The sequence below is a fragment of the Zosterops lateralis genome, assembly GCF_965231275.1.
Source record: "Zosterops lateralis genome assembly, chromosome: W".
Classification (NCBI taxonomy): Eukaryota; Metazoa; Chordata; class Aves; order Passeriformes; family Zosteropidae; genus Zosterops; species Zosterops lateralis.
Genome location: NC_139801.1, coordinates 14,693,088 through 14,711,459, shown reverse-complemented (window position 1 = coordinate 14,711,459; position 18,372 = coordinate 14,693,088). Strand labels below are relative to the sequence as shown.

The 18,372-nt window shown below is 47.4% G+C and overlaps 1 long non-coding RNA gene across 1 annotated transcript; it reads right to left on the bottom strand.

Moving 5' to 3' along the window:
* Positions 1–13,513: 13,513 nt before the first annotated feature.
* On the bottom strand, positions 13,514–16,743 carry LOC310922316. Its single transcript, XR_014592397.1, has 3 exons — positions 16,425–16,743; positions 13,881–15,067; positions 13,514–13,579 (listed from the first exon to the last, which is right to left on the bottom strand). It is a non-coding gene; the product is annotated as an uncharacterized lncRNA (long non-coding RNA).
* Positions 16,744–18,372: the final 1,629 nt, after the last annotated feature.

Here is an 18,372-nt window from a genome sequence, read left to right as displayed (position 1 = left end):
TTGGGGTTGAGAACCTTTTGAAACATCTAAAAAAGGTAGTAATAGGAAAGGGAATGACTGACATTATACAATCAGTAGTGAGCAAATGTGAAATCTGCTGTAAAAACAACCTTGACATGAGGAAAAGAGTTGTGTTCGGAGTAACTAAAGCCGGGGATCTTCCTGGAGGTTACTGGCAAATAGATTTTGTAGAGTTACTACGCAAGGAGGGATACTGGTACATACTGGTGTTAGTTGACACTTTCAGTGGATGTCCAGAAGCTTATCCCTGTTGCACTAATACAGCCAAGGAAGTGGTGAAAGTCCTGCACAATCATATAATTCTAAGGTTTGGGGTTCCCTTGGGGATGTCATCAGATAGGGGACCGCACTTCGTTGCAACAGTGGTTAAAGAAGTTAGCTGGATTGTGGTAATTACTTGGGATATGCATACACCTTATAGACCCCAAGCGAGTGGCAAAGTTGAATGTATGAATGGGGCACTCAGAACAGAAATTAGCAAAATTTGTCAGGAAACATCCATGACATAGGTTCAGGCCTTGCTTATAGCTTTACTGAGAATCCGCATGCAACCTAGGCAAAGGGATAACATCAGTCCCTCGGAAATACTCCTATGACAGACCATATCAGATCCCACATATTCCAGGTGAAATTCACATGAAGAAAAATCTTGATTTACAGAGATATCTAATGGCTTTAAGTTCCACTTTGCAGAAGCTCCAGACTTACATCGTGCTATCCAGACCCATAGGACTCGACACACCTGCGCATCTCTTCCAACCTGGAGGCTGAGTCTATGTTAAATGGTGAGACAATGATCCTCTACAAGCGAGATGGAGAGGACCATTCCAAGTTCTGCAGACCACTCTCACCACAGTCAAAATTGCTGGCAAAGGACCCTGGATTCACTATTCCAGAGTTAAGAGAGCTTCTGCTCCTGAAACAACTGTAAAAGCAGAGACTGATGCAGACAAAAACATGCTTTAAATGATTTCTCCTCTGTACCTAAAGAACAGTGCACAATAATCATTATCTTTCTTTGCATAATACCTCACCGTACAAGACAATACTACTGTTAGATGTTTTTTACTGTTTATTATTGTATTCTTATATTGCTAGATATTTATCTATTATTAGATATTTACTGTTTTTAGATGTTTACTGTTATTTCATATTTATCTATTGTTATATGTTCACTATTTTTAGATATTTATTTCTAATTGAATACCTATTATTAGTAGATATTTAGGATAGAGACTCGACAAGGAAAAGGCCATGTCAAGCCTCTAAAGGGGGGGAATGGTGCCTTAAGTCTTAGCTTTCATGTTTTTCAGATTCTGTGCTGCCTAGGGGTGTAATTCTGAGCCTCATATTAAGTGTTAGTAAGCTCTCTTCACAGAGTAGTGTTGGGGGTTGGGGTTTTATTCTTTCATTTTCTTTCCTTGCTACCAGTGGAATTTTTTCCCATTGAGTTGCTAAGAAGCACTGATGGCTGGGTACTTGAGACAGCAGGGAGGGGAAACTCACTCAGTCTGGGCTTTCGGAGGGGAGGGGAACGGTGGAGCTGCTGCTGCTTGAGGAATGGAACTCACTGCTGCTGCAGAAGTCCAGCTCGGTCCTGTTTCTTCTGGTGTGGGGTGACCCTCTGCTCCTGGGAGCAGCCACTGAACTAGGATCTTGTTATCTCCTGCCTCACTAAAAGAGAGGCCTGTCACTGTGCTTCGAGCAGGGTCGCTGTTGTCTTTTCCCCCTGCTGCTTCTTTAGCACTGCACTGAGTTTTTTGCTACTCTATAGCCTGCACCCCCTGCCTGCCGAGACCTCCTGTGCCTTCAGCCACAGCTCCGGAGTTTCTGATACGTCTCTTCCATCACTTCCTGTCTTGGACAAAGCTGCCATTACTGCATGCTCCCTGAGCTCATGCCACAGCGCCCCCTGCAGCCACATGAGGATCATCACACCTGCCCTGCCCACTGGGAGCCTTCCAGTGCCCCTGCCGGCTGTGACTGGAACTACACCAAAGGGCAAAGTGCCTGCAGTCAGGGAAGCTGTTACTTGGTTCCGAGTTCTGTTTATTATTAATGCTGTAGTTGTTGTTTGTTTGCCTTGCTATACATACTAGTAAAGAACTGTTATTCCTATCCCTATATCTTTGCCTGAGAGGCCCTTAATTTTCAAAATTATAGTAATTCAGAGGAAGGAGGTTTGAATTCTCCATTCCAAGGGAGGCCCTGCCCTCCCTAGCAGACACCTGTCTTTCCAATCCAAGACAAGTAGGTAGACAAAACAAATCCTTTTCCTGCTGAAGACCAAGGACAAGTACAAGTCTCAGGCCCAAAATCATAAACAACGGTGGACTGAAGAGAGAAACAAGAAGGATGAGACCTCACAACCTGAAGCTGTAATTGGACAAATAATCCTCAATATGCAAATGGACCAGAACTTACAAAAGTGTGAGACCTCGTGACCGATTAGCCATTTTGTGGCCATTTTCAGTTCTCCTTGTGTGTAGCCCTGGTCAGGCTCTTGTCCTGCCCAAGGCTCTTCAATAAATATCTACTTTATTCTCGAGCTCTCTTCAGTCTCTGTTTCAGGTCAGCCTTCCCAATGATAGTATAGGGTTAAAATGATTTCTAAAGGCATAAGAACAGGACTTAGCTTCTCTGTAACCAGGATGTTATTTTCATGCTATTGTTTTAACCAAACCAAGTATAACTTGCTTAGGTAATAAATCAGGGGAGGAGGGGGAATAAATGTGATTCTTAGTTAAACATGTAAGCTCTGGAAAAAAAGTTAGATAGGTCAGGTAGATCTGTACCTGTATAATCAACAATATGACAAATGACATTATTGTTAATTGTAATGTTAGTCTGATAACTGAATATGATCATTATCTTAAACAAGAATCTTAAACAAGAATCATGAGAATCGATTGTTACAGATTCATGCTTGGGTAAAATCAGTGGAACAATGGGGTTTAATGATTAACATGTATCCTTATGTAACAAGAAAAGTATAAAACTGTGTCTATTTTGAACCTCTGGCAGAGTCGGATTTGGGTATGTCCAGGACCCCTGATTCCCAGAGCTCTCAATAAAGCACCGCATATAATCATCTCCAGTGATTATGTGTTGATTCCTACACTAACACCAAGGCATCAATTCAAGTATTAAATTTGAAAGATGTAAACCAGTGCAGCTGAAAGAAGATAAATTGATCTCTCATACATTTGAATGGGACTGCATTCCATGCAAATTAGAGTGCAAAAATGTCTGGTTTACAATTAGATATTTTGGGGGTTTGTCCTACTGCTTTTGGAAAGCTATTCCTGAATTTCAGTCTTTGAATTGCAAGAAGTGTTGTAATGTTCTAGTTACATGCCAATTTACAGGTGCTTGCTTTCGTTATCTGAAACAGCTTCTCTTCCTTTCCAGCTATTTTTTTTGTCAGGAAGGAATTAATTTTGACCATATTCTGCTTTCATGTTTCAGTTTGAAGTAATCTCTCTGGGAATGGATTACTAGACTTAAATGTATATAGTATCCCAAAGGAAATTTCATATGTGTCTTGTCCTTTTGTTTCCTGTCTCTATTGAAAATACCCATAATCTAAAGTGCATCAGCATATCCTAAATAACCTCTTTCAGTTCCTCAGCTATCACATATTGATTACTTTGTCATCTTATGCTCCATAAATATAATCAGACCTTTATGCTATTTTTTTTCATTTCAGTTAGTGATATCCCAGTTTAAATATAAGTTCTTGTTAGTTTGGAGTATTTTTTGAAACATATGGTCTTATATATCATACTGCCAAATATCAAAATTTCAGTTAATCGTGTCTTCATGGTTGTAAAAATCCTTTTGTAGAGCATTATCATGGTTTAAGCCCAGCCAGCAGCCAAGCTCCATGCAGCCACTAGCTCACACCCCCATCAGCAGGATGGGGATGGAATTAGAAGGGTAAAAGCTAGAGAACTTGTGGGTTGAAAGAAAGATAGTTTAACAGAGAAAGCAAAAGCCACACATGCAAGCAAAGCAAAACAAGGAATTAATTCACTGCTTCCCATGTGCAGACAGGTGTTCAGCCATCTTCAGGAGAGCAGAGCCTCATTGCACATAATGGTTACTTGGGAGGACAAACGTCATCACTCCAAACATCCCCCCTTTCCTCCTTCTTCTCCCCACTTTATATACTGAGAACAATGTCATATGGTCTGGAATACCCCTTCCGACAGTTTGGGTCACCTGCTCTGGCTGTGTCTCCTCCCAGTTTCCCATGCACCCCTAGCCCCCTTGCCAGCCTGGTAATATGAAAAGCAGCAAAGGTCTTGGCTCTGTGTAAGCCCTGCTCGACGATAACAAAAGCATCTCTCTATTATCAACCCTGTGTTCAGCATAAATCCAAAACACAGACCTGTACCAGCCACTGTGAAGAAAATTAACTCTACCCTAGCCAAAATCAGCACAAGCATCAAGATCAGTTAGTTACCTGTGCTAGCCATTCATTTGAATAATGCTACTTTTGTATGAACACCATTGAATAGATGTCCTGGTTTGAAGGACAGGTGTCTGTCAAGGAAGGTGGGAATCTCGCTTGGAATGGAAAATGTGACACCCTTCCCTCCAAATTATTATAATTTTGAAATTATGGGGGTTTCAGGCAAAGAAATGGGAAAAGGAATAACAGTTCTTTAGTAGAATATATATACATATATATATATGACAAGATAAACAAACAACAACAGCAGCAACAATAAACAAAAACAGAAACCAAACAACAACCTTCTCTCAGCTGTCAAGCACTTTCCCCTTTGGTGTAGTTATGGTCACAGCCATCAGGGATGCTGTTGGCTACCAGCGAGGCCGGTCAGGTGCAATGATTCCCCCGGGGCTGCAGGGGGTGCTGTGGGGCGAGCTCAGCTACCTCTCTCTATGTAATAATGGCAGGTGAGCCAGCAAGAGAGAGAGAGACAGAGAGAGAGAGAGAAATAAAAGGGGCTTCCTTTACACAACCACAAGGGCAGCCAGTCTCAGTGCCCCTCTGGGCAGGCTGTACCAGGAACGTCAGAGCAGGATGCTGGTATGGCAGAGGAGGGCACACCCAGGGTAGCAAACAAAGTGTAGCAGAAACTTTGCAGCCATAGCAGGAACTGCAGGGGGTTGGGCAGACACAGTGTATCGGGTTAAACAGCGGGGCTGGGCAGTGGCAGCTGGGCTCCCGCAAACAGCCCGGAGATGCTCCCTAGGAGGGGGGAGGAGTCCCGGGTTTTCCCCTGCGGCACCCGAGTAGATGGTGAGAGCCCTTTCCAGTGAGATCGGGTGTTTGCTAAGGTCCCAGTTCAACAGCTGCTCCTAGGAGCAAAACCTCACTCATGGTAGAAGCAGTAAAAAACAACTCCACATTGGCAGCGAATTCTCCCCACAGCAACCGCAGACCAGCCATCTCCCCTCCGATCTGAGAGAGTGAGGAGCCGCATCCATCCTCTCATCCCTGAAAGGAATGAGGGACTTGTCTTTACAAACTGTGATAAATCTGGTATAAAAATTTGTAAATAAAATAATAATCAAATGTATAATATAATGGTGTTAATAAACTGTAAAAACCTAGCAGGTAGAAATCTGCACCTAGCCGAGTCTCCGTGGCTCCAGCTGTGAAACAAAAAACAGGACAAGGACCATCAGACCAAACAAAGACACTAGCCAGCCCCGATAAGAATCACATCCCTTCCAATGCAAGGAGAATTCCTTCTTGAACGGCGAAGCAGAATTCCCCGACGACGAAAAATTCCCCGGCACAATATGCACACCAGAATCAACATAAGACTGGCTGGCTCAATTTGCATAAGAAAAAGACCTTCCCGGAACGGATCCACGGGACTCGGCAAATCCGGGAAGGCCATCTAGAAGAAATTTGGACTATTTGGCCCACCCTGGACACCTGGACTGCCTCAGGGCAGAAAAATCCTATAAAGCGGTGGACTGAGGGCCGTTCGGTGTGGATTTGGGCGTCTTGTACCCTGGTGTGCGGACCCCTATCCACCCGGCGCGGCGCTGATATTTTCCTATTTTGTGGTTTTCTCATTTTGCTGGTGTTCAATATTGTGTTATTAATAAATTGTCTTTTATTAATCCGATATTTGCCATTGCATTTATAACAGGATTCGTGAACGGGGAAGGATAAGTTTGATAGAGGCTTGTCCATACGTTCACCCAGTGCTGATCCCAGGGTCGGGGCTGTCTTTTTATTGTGGCTTTCCGTGTTCACTGTTACGTGAAAAATAAATTCTGTTTTTTATTTCATTTATTAAATCTGGCTGTCTCATTTATAACAGGAAGGATTCCACTGATTGATGAATGGCATGTGAGAGACTTGTCTTTAAAAACTGTTATAGATAGGTCATGTCATAATTGGCACTCGCAATTAAGGGATGATTATTGCACATGTTATATATATATTATAGATTTGGCTTTTCACAAGATGTGTGCTATATGGTTAATAATGTTGTGGTAAGGATATAGAATATAAGTTTTTTTATTTCTGCTTTTAGAAAATTAGGCATAGTGGTAGTAACTGATGTAATATGCTTAAACTGTTTGGTCAGGATAACATCCAGTGAACATGTAAAGAAGACTCTGCTATTGATATACCAACTATCAGCATCTACCACCTGAAGAAAGCATGGACCAAGGCCCAAGCTGGAAGCGATAATAAAGACACAGCCACAAAACACGCATGCTCTAAAAAGGCGGACCCAAGGAGGAGCCATGCAAAACAGTTCCTGGAATATGGAAACTAGTTTATGGAATTATATGAATATTCATAAATTGATGCGACAGAAAGGGTATTTAAAGAATGTCTCTGAGATAGCAAGGTGTGGACTTGGCTGAATGCCAAGTCACCCAGCTGGCCATACTTGGCTTTTTTTATCTCCTAATTGTCTTAATTTGGGATTGGCCAAATATAGGAATTTTTTCTTTTTTGCCAGATTGAGGATAAAAACACAAAAAGGCTTGCAGATGTAAGGTCCAAGACACCTGGGCCTTAAAACAGGCTGCCAGGTTGAGAAACACTAGAGGCTTAAAAAGTGTGATAATCCAATTAAATCTGGGGGTTAGTCAAATACCTATAGGTAAATATTAAATACTAAAAGAGGGTACCATTTTCTTGTATTGTCTGCTCGTGTTGTCTGGTTGTGAAGGGGGGAAAAGTGAAAAGAAAAAATTTATAAATAAAATTGTGTAAGTGGAGTGAGTGAATGTATCTGTAATATAGACTGCTGAAGTAAAAAGGAATTTTTGTTTTGAAAGACAGTGCATGCAACACATGGTACTGTACTACTGAGATAAAGAGTTTTCTGTGCCTCAGGGTTGAAAAGGTGGTGTTCAGGCTGTTAGGTAACAGAAAAGAGACCAAGCAATAACTAGATAAAATCCTGAAAATGGGACAGAAACTTAGTAAAAACCAGAGTTTAGGAAAAAAGGAAAGAAAAGAGTTGCCAGTAGAAATACCCCAAGATAGCCCTTTGGGAGTTATGTTAGCAAATTGGGATCTAGATCCTTGTACAAGAAAAAAAGACAAAGTAAAGATGATTCAATACTGTATGATTGAATGGACAAAAAGGGAAATAAGATCTGACCATATTTATTTGCCCAGATATGGTTCTTTTGAAGGATGGATTTGTCAGGCTTTAAATATATTTGTAAATTCAAACGAACCGTTTAATCCAGAGGAGAAAAAATATGCTGCCTGTTATAAATAAAATGGGCGGAGATAATATTAATCTCCTTAAATTGCCTTTATTAATCAGCTCTTACAATGGTTGCTCGAGGGGTTTTTGGCTGCCCGCTGTGCCCGCCGTGGAGGAGGAGGGTGCTGATCAGCTCTGCTGCAGGGAGTTGAGCAGGGCTGGAGAACTCTTCCCTTGCTGGGAGTGTTCTCAGAGTTCTGAATTGCCTTTGTTTTCTTCGGGGGTCTCACTTCTGGCTTGGCACTCTTAAGTCACAGCGAGTCACAGAAACTGGAAAAATCAGTTTCCCCGATACTCTAGGGTCCACACGGCCCAGCATTGGTTCCTGTGTGTTTTAATTTTACTTAGTTTTATTTTTATAAGGAGTTTCTGGTATTAAAAGAGTCCCGAGATGCACCTGGGGTTTCTGATTTGCATGTGGGGTCGGCCGGGGCGGGCGGCTGGAGGCTTTAACGACCGCATGGCAGTTTTGCAGCAGTTATGGCGTCTTGGGGGTCTCGCACCGCCTCACAGCGGCGGCAGCGTTGGCGGGGGTTTGGGCTGGGGCTTGTGAGCTGGGGATGGAACGTGGCGGGCGTGGGTTCCCTTCTTTTGGAACGGGGCAGCGGTCCGGCGGGGGGGTCCGGCCCGGGGCGGGCAGCTGGAGGCTCTAACGACCGCATGGCAGTTTTGCAGCAGTTATGGCGTCTTGGGGGTCTCGCACCGCCTCACAGCGGCGGCAGCATTGGCGGGGGTTTGGGCTGGGGCTTGTGAGCTGGGGATGGAACGTGACGGGCGTGGGTTCCCTTCTTTTGGAACGGGGCGGCGGTCCGGCAGGGGGGTCCGGCCCGGGGCGGGCAGCTCCGCGGGCCCTGGGATCCCCCGCGCCGGGCTCGGGCCGTGGACGGGGCTGGCCACGCCGCGCTGGGAAGCTCGAGGCAGAATCTCGACGGCGGCAGCCGCGGGCGGCCGGGGTCTCCGCAGTGGGCAGCGTTGGGCTCGGGCTGAGACTGCGGGGGTGCTGGGAGGAGCGGCCGGTTTTCTCTCCCTCTCGGCCCCGGCGGCGGCAGCGGGTGGGGGCCAGGGCTGCCCTTCCCCTCCCCGGTCTCGGCGGCGGGGGTTGGCAGCCTCGATCTGCGGCGGGAACGCCCGCTGCTCGTCGGCAAGGGGCTGGGGCTGGCTTTCTCTTTTCCGGTCCCGGCGGCGGCAGCGGGTGGGGGCTGCGGTGCTGGCTGCTTCTTTGAATGGAGCGGGCGAGCCCGCTTTCGAGGTTTGTTCTTAAGGTGGTCCGAGGTCTGGGGGGGTGCAGACTTTTTCTCTTTCAGGGCGACAGGCAGTTTACTCTGGGGTCTGGGAGAGGGGGCCTGCGGGCGGTTTCTAAGCGACCAGGCAACTCCCCCTTCACTGCCCCCCCCTCCTCCCTGGGGGGGGGGGGTGTAGAGAGCCTGACTAAAGAATGGCTGCATTCCAAAGGACATATACTATGCGGCTAGTAAAAGTTTAAAAGGTCAAAGTGTCATTGAGGCAGATCTGGTTTAGTTAACAAAATGCAGAAGCTTCCTGAGAAATGTAGAGCAAGCCATAAAGATAAGGATAACACTAACAGTGGGATTAGGACTTAGCAACGTGTGCGTCATTGGCTGAGAGCCAATAAGGAGTTATACTTTTGCAATATGTATGAACTAGTTATGAAGTGTATAAAAGTGTAAGACAAATTGTAATAAGACGAGATATGCTGACCATGAAAGCATGAGGCATGTCTACCACGGCTCAATAAATCCCTTACAATTGGCGCCCGAATAGCCAATTCCCCTTTCCCTCTTAAAAGAGCTGTGATGGGTTCGGGTCACTAAGACGGCGGATCTCGGCGCTGCGCCTTGCTTCATCGGAAGAAGTCGTCAGGCCACTCCGCCCAGAGGGGTACATCGGTGCACTCTGCCGATACGCGCTGCCGAAGCCTGAAGGTTGCAACGGTACCGGTTAAGCATGGACAGGCAAGCGGCGTATGAACTTTTTACTACTTTTCTTAGGAAGCGAGATATTAAGGGTGTAGATTTAGATAAAGATCTGCCAGCGCTTTTGGCGCATGCGCTCTCGTACGGGTTCTTTTCAGACCCTCATAGTGTTCATGATTTAGCTGAGTGGCGCAGATACGGAGATCGTTTGTGGGATTTAGTGTTAGATGATGATAAGCCAGCAAAAAAGATGAGTAAATTTTGGAAAGTAGTGCAGAATGCGTTACTTATGGTTCAGGCGAAAAAACGAGCGGCGGAAAGCGCTCGGTTAGCGCAGGCGCGAAACCGGGACTACGATCCTTCCGCACCTAATCCCCCTATGTTCGCGTCGGTAGAAATCCCAGAGCGCCCCCCGCCAGCTCCCCCTTTTCCTGCCGCTCCCCCGCCAGCTCCCCCTTTTCCTGATAATCCTGCCGCTTCTCCGTCAGCCCCCCCCTTTCCTCATAGTCCTGTCGCTCCCGCGCCGGTCCCACCGTCAGCCTTGTCCGGCTTGCCGCCGGTACTCCCATCTGCCGTTCCGGTTCCGCTCGGACCACCCCCCCCTCCCAGTAATGCCACGGAGCCGTTCCCCGGTGCCCTGTCGGATATCGCGGAGGCTATGGCAAAAAAGAGAAGGGAGGCATGGGCAGCGTTGGCTAAGCAAGGCATAAATGACGGCGACTTAGATCTGGCAGCGGCGGCCCAGGAGCAAGTTCCGGCAATGTCGCTGGCATTCCCTGTTATTTTTCACCAGCGTCAAGGGGCGCCCCCGAGAGCGGACGTGACACAGTTAGATTGGAAACTGCTAGCACAGCTCCGTGCCACTGTAGCTCAGTTTGAGGTCACCAGCGAGCCCGCAAAACAGATGTTAGATTATCTTTTTAACTCCACAGTCTTGTTGCCCGGAGATATTAAAGGCATAGCTCGTTTAATATATACCCCCCACCAGAAAATACTTTTTGAGGCGCGCTGGAAAGAAAAAGCAGCCGCTTCTGTTGCTTTGCCGCGCCCTGCGGGAGATCCTCTTCAGGGAATTACATTAGATGAGCTCATGGGCGATGGTAACCACATTCCTTTAGAACAGCAGGCTGCGTTAGGACCGGAAAAGCTTAGAGAGGCTATGACGGTTGCAAAAAGAGCCATGGATAAAGTTCGGGATCCGGGAGGTCTCCCCATCTATATGGGAATTAAACAAGGTCGTGAGGAACCTCTTGGTGCATTTGTAGATAAGATTATGACTGCCTTATCCAAAGCAGGCGTTGCTGATCACATGCGTGATGCAATCCTGAAACAATGTGTTATTCAGAACGGAAATTCATCTACCCGGTCTCTTATCTCGACTGCACCAGGAGATTGGACTGTTCGTGACTTGTTAGACAAGGCTGCAGCACTCCCGGCTGGCAGTCAAGTTTTTATGATACAGGCATTAGAAAAAATAGGGGAAAAGATAAGTGAAGGTCTGAATAATCAGGCACAGGCTCAGCAACAGGTATTAGCTGCCCTTGCACCCCTTCAGGCCCTGGCAGTGCAGCGCCGTCCAGCTCCCACAGGAGCTCGGATGAAGTATTTTCGATGTGGACGTACCGAACACATACGTCGTGAGTGCACCGTGACACAAGGCGACAATGGACTGGTATCTTCTTAATTCTTCAGAACTTGCGGAAGCCCTGCTTAATGCCCCTAGCCACATCACCTCAGCACCGCTGGCCCCAAAGCATTTGCAATGGTTAGGACAATGGCAGTGGATTGTTAAACCCCTTCGGGAGGATAAGCCTATCCCGAATGCGCTTACTGTTTTCACTGATGCTGGACAACGATCACGAAAAGCAGCTGTCACATGAAAGATCCAAGAACAGTGGCATCATCACATTATTCAGGCCACTCCACAAGACAACCTGCAAACCTTGGAATTAGTGGCGGTCATTTGGGCCTTTCAAACTTTTGCACAGCCTGTAAATGTTATCTCAGATTCAATGTATACTGTTGGAGTTGCGTCAAGAATAGAAGATGCGAGCATCAAAGAGGTCAACAACCCACGGCTAGGAAAACTCTTCATGCAGCTACAGAGAACACTACAGAATCGACAGCACCCATACTCCATACTACACATCCGAAGCCATAAACTGAAAGAAGGTTTAGGAGAAGGCAATGCCAGGGCAGATAAACTAGTAGCAATACAACAACCAGCTCCTCTCCCACGCACGACGGCAGCACGAGAAAGTCACAGCATTTTTCATCAGAATGCCAAAGGACTAGCTCGCAAGTTTAAAATTTCACTTAACGAAGCTCGAGCAATAGTAAAAGCATGTCCCACTTGTAGTTTCCACAATGGAGGCCAAGGAATTGGCCTAGGAGTCAATCCCAGAGGTTTGGAGTCTAATCAATTATGGCAGATGGATGTAACTCATTTTGCAGCATTTGGGAAACTGAAGTATATTCATGTTACAATTGATACCTATAGTCATTACATTTGGGCAACCGCACAGGCAGGAGAACAAGCAAAGCATGTTGAGAGACACCTGCATAGCTGTATTGCAGTTATGGGTGTTCCTAAGGAAATCAAAACAGACAATGGGCCTGCCTATGCCAGTCAGAGATTTGCAAAATTAGTTAGTTTTTGGAACATTAAACATGTTAGGGGAATCCCTAATGTCCCTACAGGTCAGGCAGTAGTAGAACGAGCCAATGGCACCCTGAAGCGGTACTTAGAAAAATATACCGATCTACACATTCCAGCAGAAAGATTGCTTAGGGCTTTGTTTGTATTAAATCATCTTTGCCTGTTTGCTGACAGGGATGTGCCCCCTGTCATCATGCATTTTCAGAAGGACCCCGCACCCGTCCCTCCTGTATATGTTACCTATAGAGACCCTAAAACTGGTGTGTGGCAAAGCCCTGCTCAGGTTCTTTACTGGGGAAGAGGGTATGTATGTGTTTCCACCCCTACAGGCTCTCAATGGATTCCTGCTAAATGGACACGTCCTGCAAATCCACATGAGCAGTCTGGAGGAAAGAAAGCGACACAGGCTTCAGACAACACTTGCACCATTGCTGCTAACAATACAGAAGCAGTTTGGGATCTCCTTCCACATCAAATCTGAGGAGGACGTGCAGCTCCACGTCATTCCCCTGTTGCATGAACTTAAAAAATAACTCTAAGTCCATCCATGCCAAGATAAAACAATTGCAGCAACATACAGCACTGTTACGCAAGGATGATACATTTTTTGGACTTAATCTTGGAGACTGGGGACTTACTGGATGGCTTAAGGGTTTGGTTCAATTTATACTTGTAGAAATAGTTATTCTGTTTATGTTATTGTTACTTTTGCCTTGTATTTTGCAATGTTTGCAGCGCATGTTAATGTCAGCATTTACATCAAAAAATGTTGCCTTACTTGCTGTAAAAGAAAACGGGGGAGATGTAGAGAGCCTGACTAAAGAATGGCTGCATTCCAAAGGACATATACTATGCGGCTAGTAAAAGTTTAAAAGGTCAAAGTGTCATTGAGGCAGATCTGGTTTAGTTAACAAAATGCAGAATCTTCCTGAGAAATGTAGAGCAAGCCATAAAGATAAGGATAACACTAACAGTGGGATTAGGACTTAGCAACGTGTGCGTCATTGGCTGAGAGCCAATAAGGAGTTATACTTTTGCCATATGTATGAGCTAGTTATGAAGTGTATAAAAGTGTAAGACAAATTGTAATAAGACGAGATATGCTGACCATGAAAGCATGAGGCATGTCTACCACGGCTCAATAAATCCCTTACAGGGGGGCACGGAGGTGGCTTTTTACAAAATAAACATTCCAAATTTCATTTTTATCACTGCCTGCTGGAAAGGACACATGGACCCTATGGGGATAAGAATTTTTAAATTATCAGAATCCCCAAAGACAGAGCAAGAGGAGAAAAAAAGAGAAAAGGGCTTAGATGTATTGAAAATTTTGCCTCCCCCACCTCGGCCAGCCGCCCCGCAAGCCCCTATTCCCACGCCGCTTTCTCCCCCATCTCTGCTGGCTCCCCTGGCCAACCCTGTTTCCCTGCCGGCCGCTCCCCTGTACTCGGCCCCCCCGCCCGCCTTGGCCCCTGTCCCAGCAGCTGCCCCCCCTGCATGTTGTTCCCGCACCGCTGGCTGCCCAGCTGTCCATGGCACCTGTGTTTGCTCCAGGCCAGCCCGCATGGCCAGGGGTCCCTCCAATAGACATGTTGGGACACGTCCCAGCTTCAGTTCCGGCAGCATGGGCTGCAGCAGCTCTGCCGGAAACCCCGCCTGCCCCAGCCACGGCCACTTCAACCACCTTTCTCCTGCCTGAGAGTGCTCCGGCTGTCCCAGCCCCAGCGGCTCTGCCCCCGATGGCTCCAGCGGTGCTGAATGTAGACTACGTGCAAAAGATCCATGCCCCGATTTGGTTTCCACCGGAAAACCCTGTCCTGTCGGCGGTTCCGGCTGCAGCCCCCGCTAACCCTCTCCCCTCCCTGGAGGACTCAGCCCCGGGGCGGACCCCTACCTCCACCCCTCCCTCTCTGCCAGACGCAGCCACCCCTGCCTTTGCCACTGTCCCCATGGTAATGACAGCTACTACTGGCCAGGGGACTTCTCCTCTTAAAGGAGAAACACCATACCAACATAAGGATAAAAAACAGGAAAACTGGGATAGAGAGATTAATTTATTCCCATTACGAGAAGTCCCCATTGGGAGGTGGAAGCACAGGATTTGTAAATGACCCTTTGACTTCTTCAGAAGTCAGGAATTTTAAAAAAGAAATTAAAGGGTTGTTGGAAGATCCTGTAGGTGTTTTGGAGCAACTAGACCTCTTCTTAGGGCCAAATTTTTTTACTTGGGCAGAGTTACAATCAATTATGAAGATTATTTTTTCTCAGTGTTGGAGTCCAGGACATCCCTTTGGATGACCTGGGACCCGGGAAAGAGAATTTGAGCCCTGGACAGGGGGGTGTGGAGCTGGTCCAGGGGGGTTGGAGACCTTGGCACAGAGCCCAGGAAGACACTGAGTTTGATCTTAGCCCATGGGAGAAACTTCCAACACAAAGAGAGGAATTGCAAATCACCAGGAAGTGAAAATAGTAGTTTAGCACAATGGAACATGCAAAATTCAGTAGTTTTGGGATTCTCCTTCTTCCTCGTCCTCCATCTTCTGGGGTGGTGATGAAATAAGATAGTTAGAGTGGATTGGGTCAAAGCAGAAGTGACCCTCTTAGTGTAAGCACTAGGCATTGGTACAAAATAGTAAATAATCTACACGTAACTATCTGTATAAATGTAAGGTGACGTCCCATCGGTGGGCAGTCGCCTCGTGTCCCAGTCGCTGTCCAGACTTCGACTGGGAGCGGAGAAAAACTCTGTGATATCAAATAATAAACAACTTGAGAAACCAGAAAGCAAGGCCTTGAAGACTCTGCTTTTTTATACCAACGCGACTCGGGGCTTTTAGAGGGCCAAGGACTTTAAACAACTTGAATCTCGGGTGAGAAAACCAACCCGAGAATTGGTGTCCCTGGGTGCTTTCCAGTGGACACACCAAGCCCTCTGAAGCCGGGAAAACAGCCAGAGAAGACAGGGGAAGATTTTTGGCCAAAGCAGCTGCCTTCAAATTCGCCTTGGACAGACGAACTTCAAGGGCCCTGAAGTCGTCACCCTGAGATCTGCTGGTCGGTGATCAGGACACCCCCGGGACGAATTTGAGAACACCTGCACCCTGTTTTTCGGCTTTGGTAAGACCGGTCGAATTTAGAACACATGGGGGTGGGAATCTCCCAGGAACAGCTTAGGATCCTAGCAAAATTAAGGGTAGTAGTGTCTGCACATCCTGCAGGCCTTTCTGAGAAGGAGCTTCAAGCTCTTCTTTTGTGGGTTCGGTGTAACTTTCCACATTGTGAGACCCACGTTGTATTTGAGCCTGCATTTTGGCAAGAGGCAAACAGGGAACTTTACAACAGAGCAACTAAGAAAGATAAAGCAGCTGCGAAGCTTTTGCCCGCAGCGAGAACCATGCTAGAGTCCATTTCACGTAACAGAAAAGCAGTTCCTCCTTCCTTACAACAGTGGAGGACTGCGCAGGAGGGACAAAGCAAGGTTTCTTCCACTGGGCAGCAGCCAACAGAGAGTTCTTCTGCCTCTCAGCAGCAGGCGGGTCCCGAATCTCCTAGTGGGGATGTGGGAGGGGAGAGCCATCAGCTCACCCAGGCAACATCAGGGGAAAGCCAGCAGCTTCCCCGAGGTGAGGCACATGATGCACAGCAGCTTGTCTCGGTGCCTCAAACCCCAAAACCTGATTCCCCAAAGCCAGTCCTGGGAAGGCAAAAACTTGGTACTTCATCCCAGCGATCAAGATAGAGACATGCTTTCTTTTGAGACGTCCCCTGGACATGGGACAATTGCCCCGGGAGGGGAAACAGGGAGATTCAGAAGAGATTCCACCTAGAAGCCCATTAACACCCCCCAGACACCACGTGAAATCGCTTCGCCACCTTTCCCTCCAGCAGAGCAAGGACAGACACAGCAGGGGGGAGGGGGAGGGCGCCAAACACCAAAACAGCAGGGAAAACAACCCCAAATTGCGTCAGCCGCGGGAGATAAGACCGCAGCGCATGCGCGCGAAAGAGATCCGAATCAGTCGTGCCGGGAACAATCATACGGCGGTGACGGGGAACGTAACGGGGGGCAGTGGGAAAACATACCGTGTCAAGGGGGCGCGGATCGCGGGGAAAAACAACTCGCGGACGACCATCGGGGTTTCGCAGACCGCGGAGCCGGGACGGCAGCGGGGGGAAAGTCCATGCCGGTAGCTGAGCGCAGGTTGATGACGCAAGCTACGGGGAGCAATGTGGACCAAGTTGCGTCCGCATCGCAAAGCATGGGCAAAGAACCAGAAAGGGCGGTGCAGGCGCAGGCGCAGAGCCATGCACTGCAAACCCCAGAGGCGCTTGCGGCGGATTTTGGCGCAAGCGCGGTGGGAGTGGAGTGGATCCCAAGCCGCAGTCTCGCTTGGGGCAGGGTAAACCCCGATGGCGAGCGGGACGGGGCGGTCTCGGGGGGCGGGCCGAGAGGGAACGCCTCCCAGGGGGGTGCCGGGACGGTGCAAGCAGGATCAGAGCAGGCGGGGGTGGTGCAAGCAGGGATGGGGCGTGGCCAAGGCGGAGAGTTTCTCCAAGGAGTCCCCTCCTCACGACAGCCGCAGACCATGACCCCGCCCACGAGCGGCGCCTTGATACCAGCACAGCAGGCGCTCAGTGATTCACAATCAGCTAGCTCGTTCATATGCATGGGTGCACATCCGAAAATTATTACAGCAGTTCCCAGAGATCCAGAAACGGAGAATTTGTTACAAGCACAGCGTCTTTTGTCGGAGTTGATGGAACAGATCCCCGAAAAAATACCTAGTGCCGGACAGGGTCCAGCTGTCTCGATGACAGCGCCACCTAGTGGCGGGACTGTACAATTACAGCAAACACGGCAACTTCCATACTCAGCCAGTCCAGCAACAGCGCCAGCTAGTGGCGGAACACCCACATTGCATCCTTTTTTCCCAATTACATACAAAAAACAGATTTATTCTCCAAAGCAGCAATTTCAACAGGAACAAATGGAGCCTGGTTCAACTTTAGAGGATCATGAAGCAGCTAAACTACAACAACAAGCAGTCAGCACGGATGAAAGCATGATTCATATCACTGCTTCGCAAGGCATTCCTTTCAGATCATCAACAACAGCAACTGCAGATCCTTCATCACAAGCTCCTTCAGTTTTATTATCCAAAGATTTCATGAAGCAATTTCTCCTGCAATTTAAAGAAACAGCTTTGGAGCTCAACCCAGATTCAAACACTCAATTCCCTCAAGTGTTCCTTTCACCAAAAGCCAATCAAGCTCCTCTTCAATCAACTGCACAGACGCATTCTCCATTTATCCTCCGGCTACCCGATGGATCAACCCTCTCCTTTGGTAGTGCTGCACAGGGATCACGTGCTGCACAGAAATCCCAGCTTCCTTCTCCTCAATTAGGAGGAAAAGAAATCTCAAGAAGAGACATATCCCTCAGGGATGAAGGGATCACATCTCAAGAAGATGTGAACAGACATCAAACACAAGCAGACTCCGGAATGACAGGAGCAGCATCATCATGGAAATCGCAGCAATTAATTCAGTTTCTGGAAGATTCACAGATATCTGATGCACAGGTACCCAGCGCAACAGATTGGACTGAGATAAAGAAAAAAGCATTGAAAGAATTCAATTTAACAGGTGCAAGAAGTCTAGCATTGCCAGTGACATACGATGCACAAGGCCAGAATCTGAGATGGGAGCGATTGGATCGTGATGTCATCAAAGAGTTAGTGAAAGCCATCCGTGATAATGGAATGGGATCCCCGTACTTCAAGCAGCTTTTGAAGGCAACATTCAACATATATGATCTAACGCCTTTTGATCTCAGATCCATCGCATCAATGATTCTTACAGATTCGCAAGTCCTTATCTGGGAAGCGAAATGGAAAAGAGCTCTTGAAGAGCTCAGGAGGAGATATCAAGGAGGACCAAATGCAGGCATCACTGTGGCAGAAATGGCAGGTGATCCACCAAATGATGACCCAGGTCATCAAGCAAGAAATTTGCCACGAGAGGTGTTGAC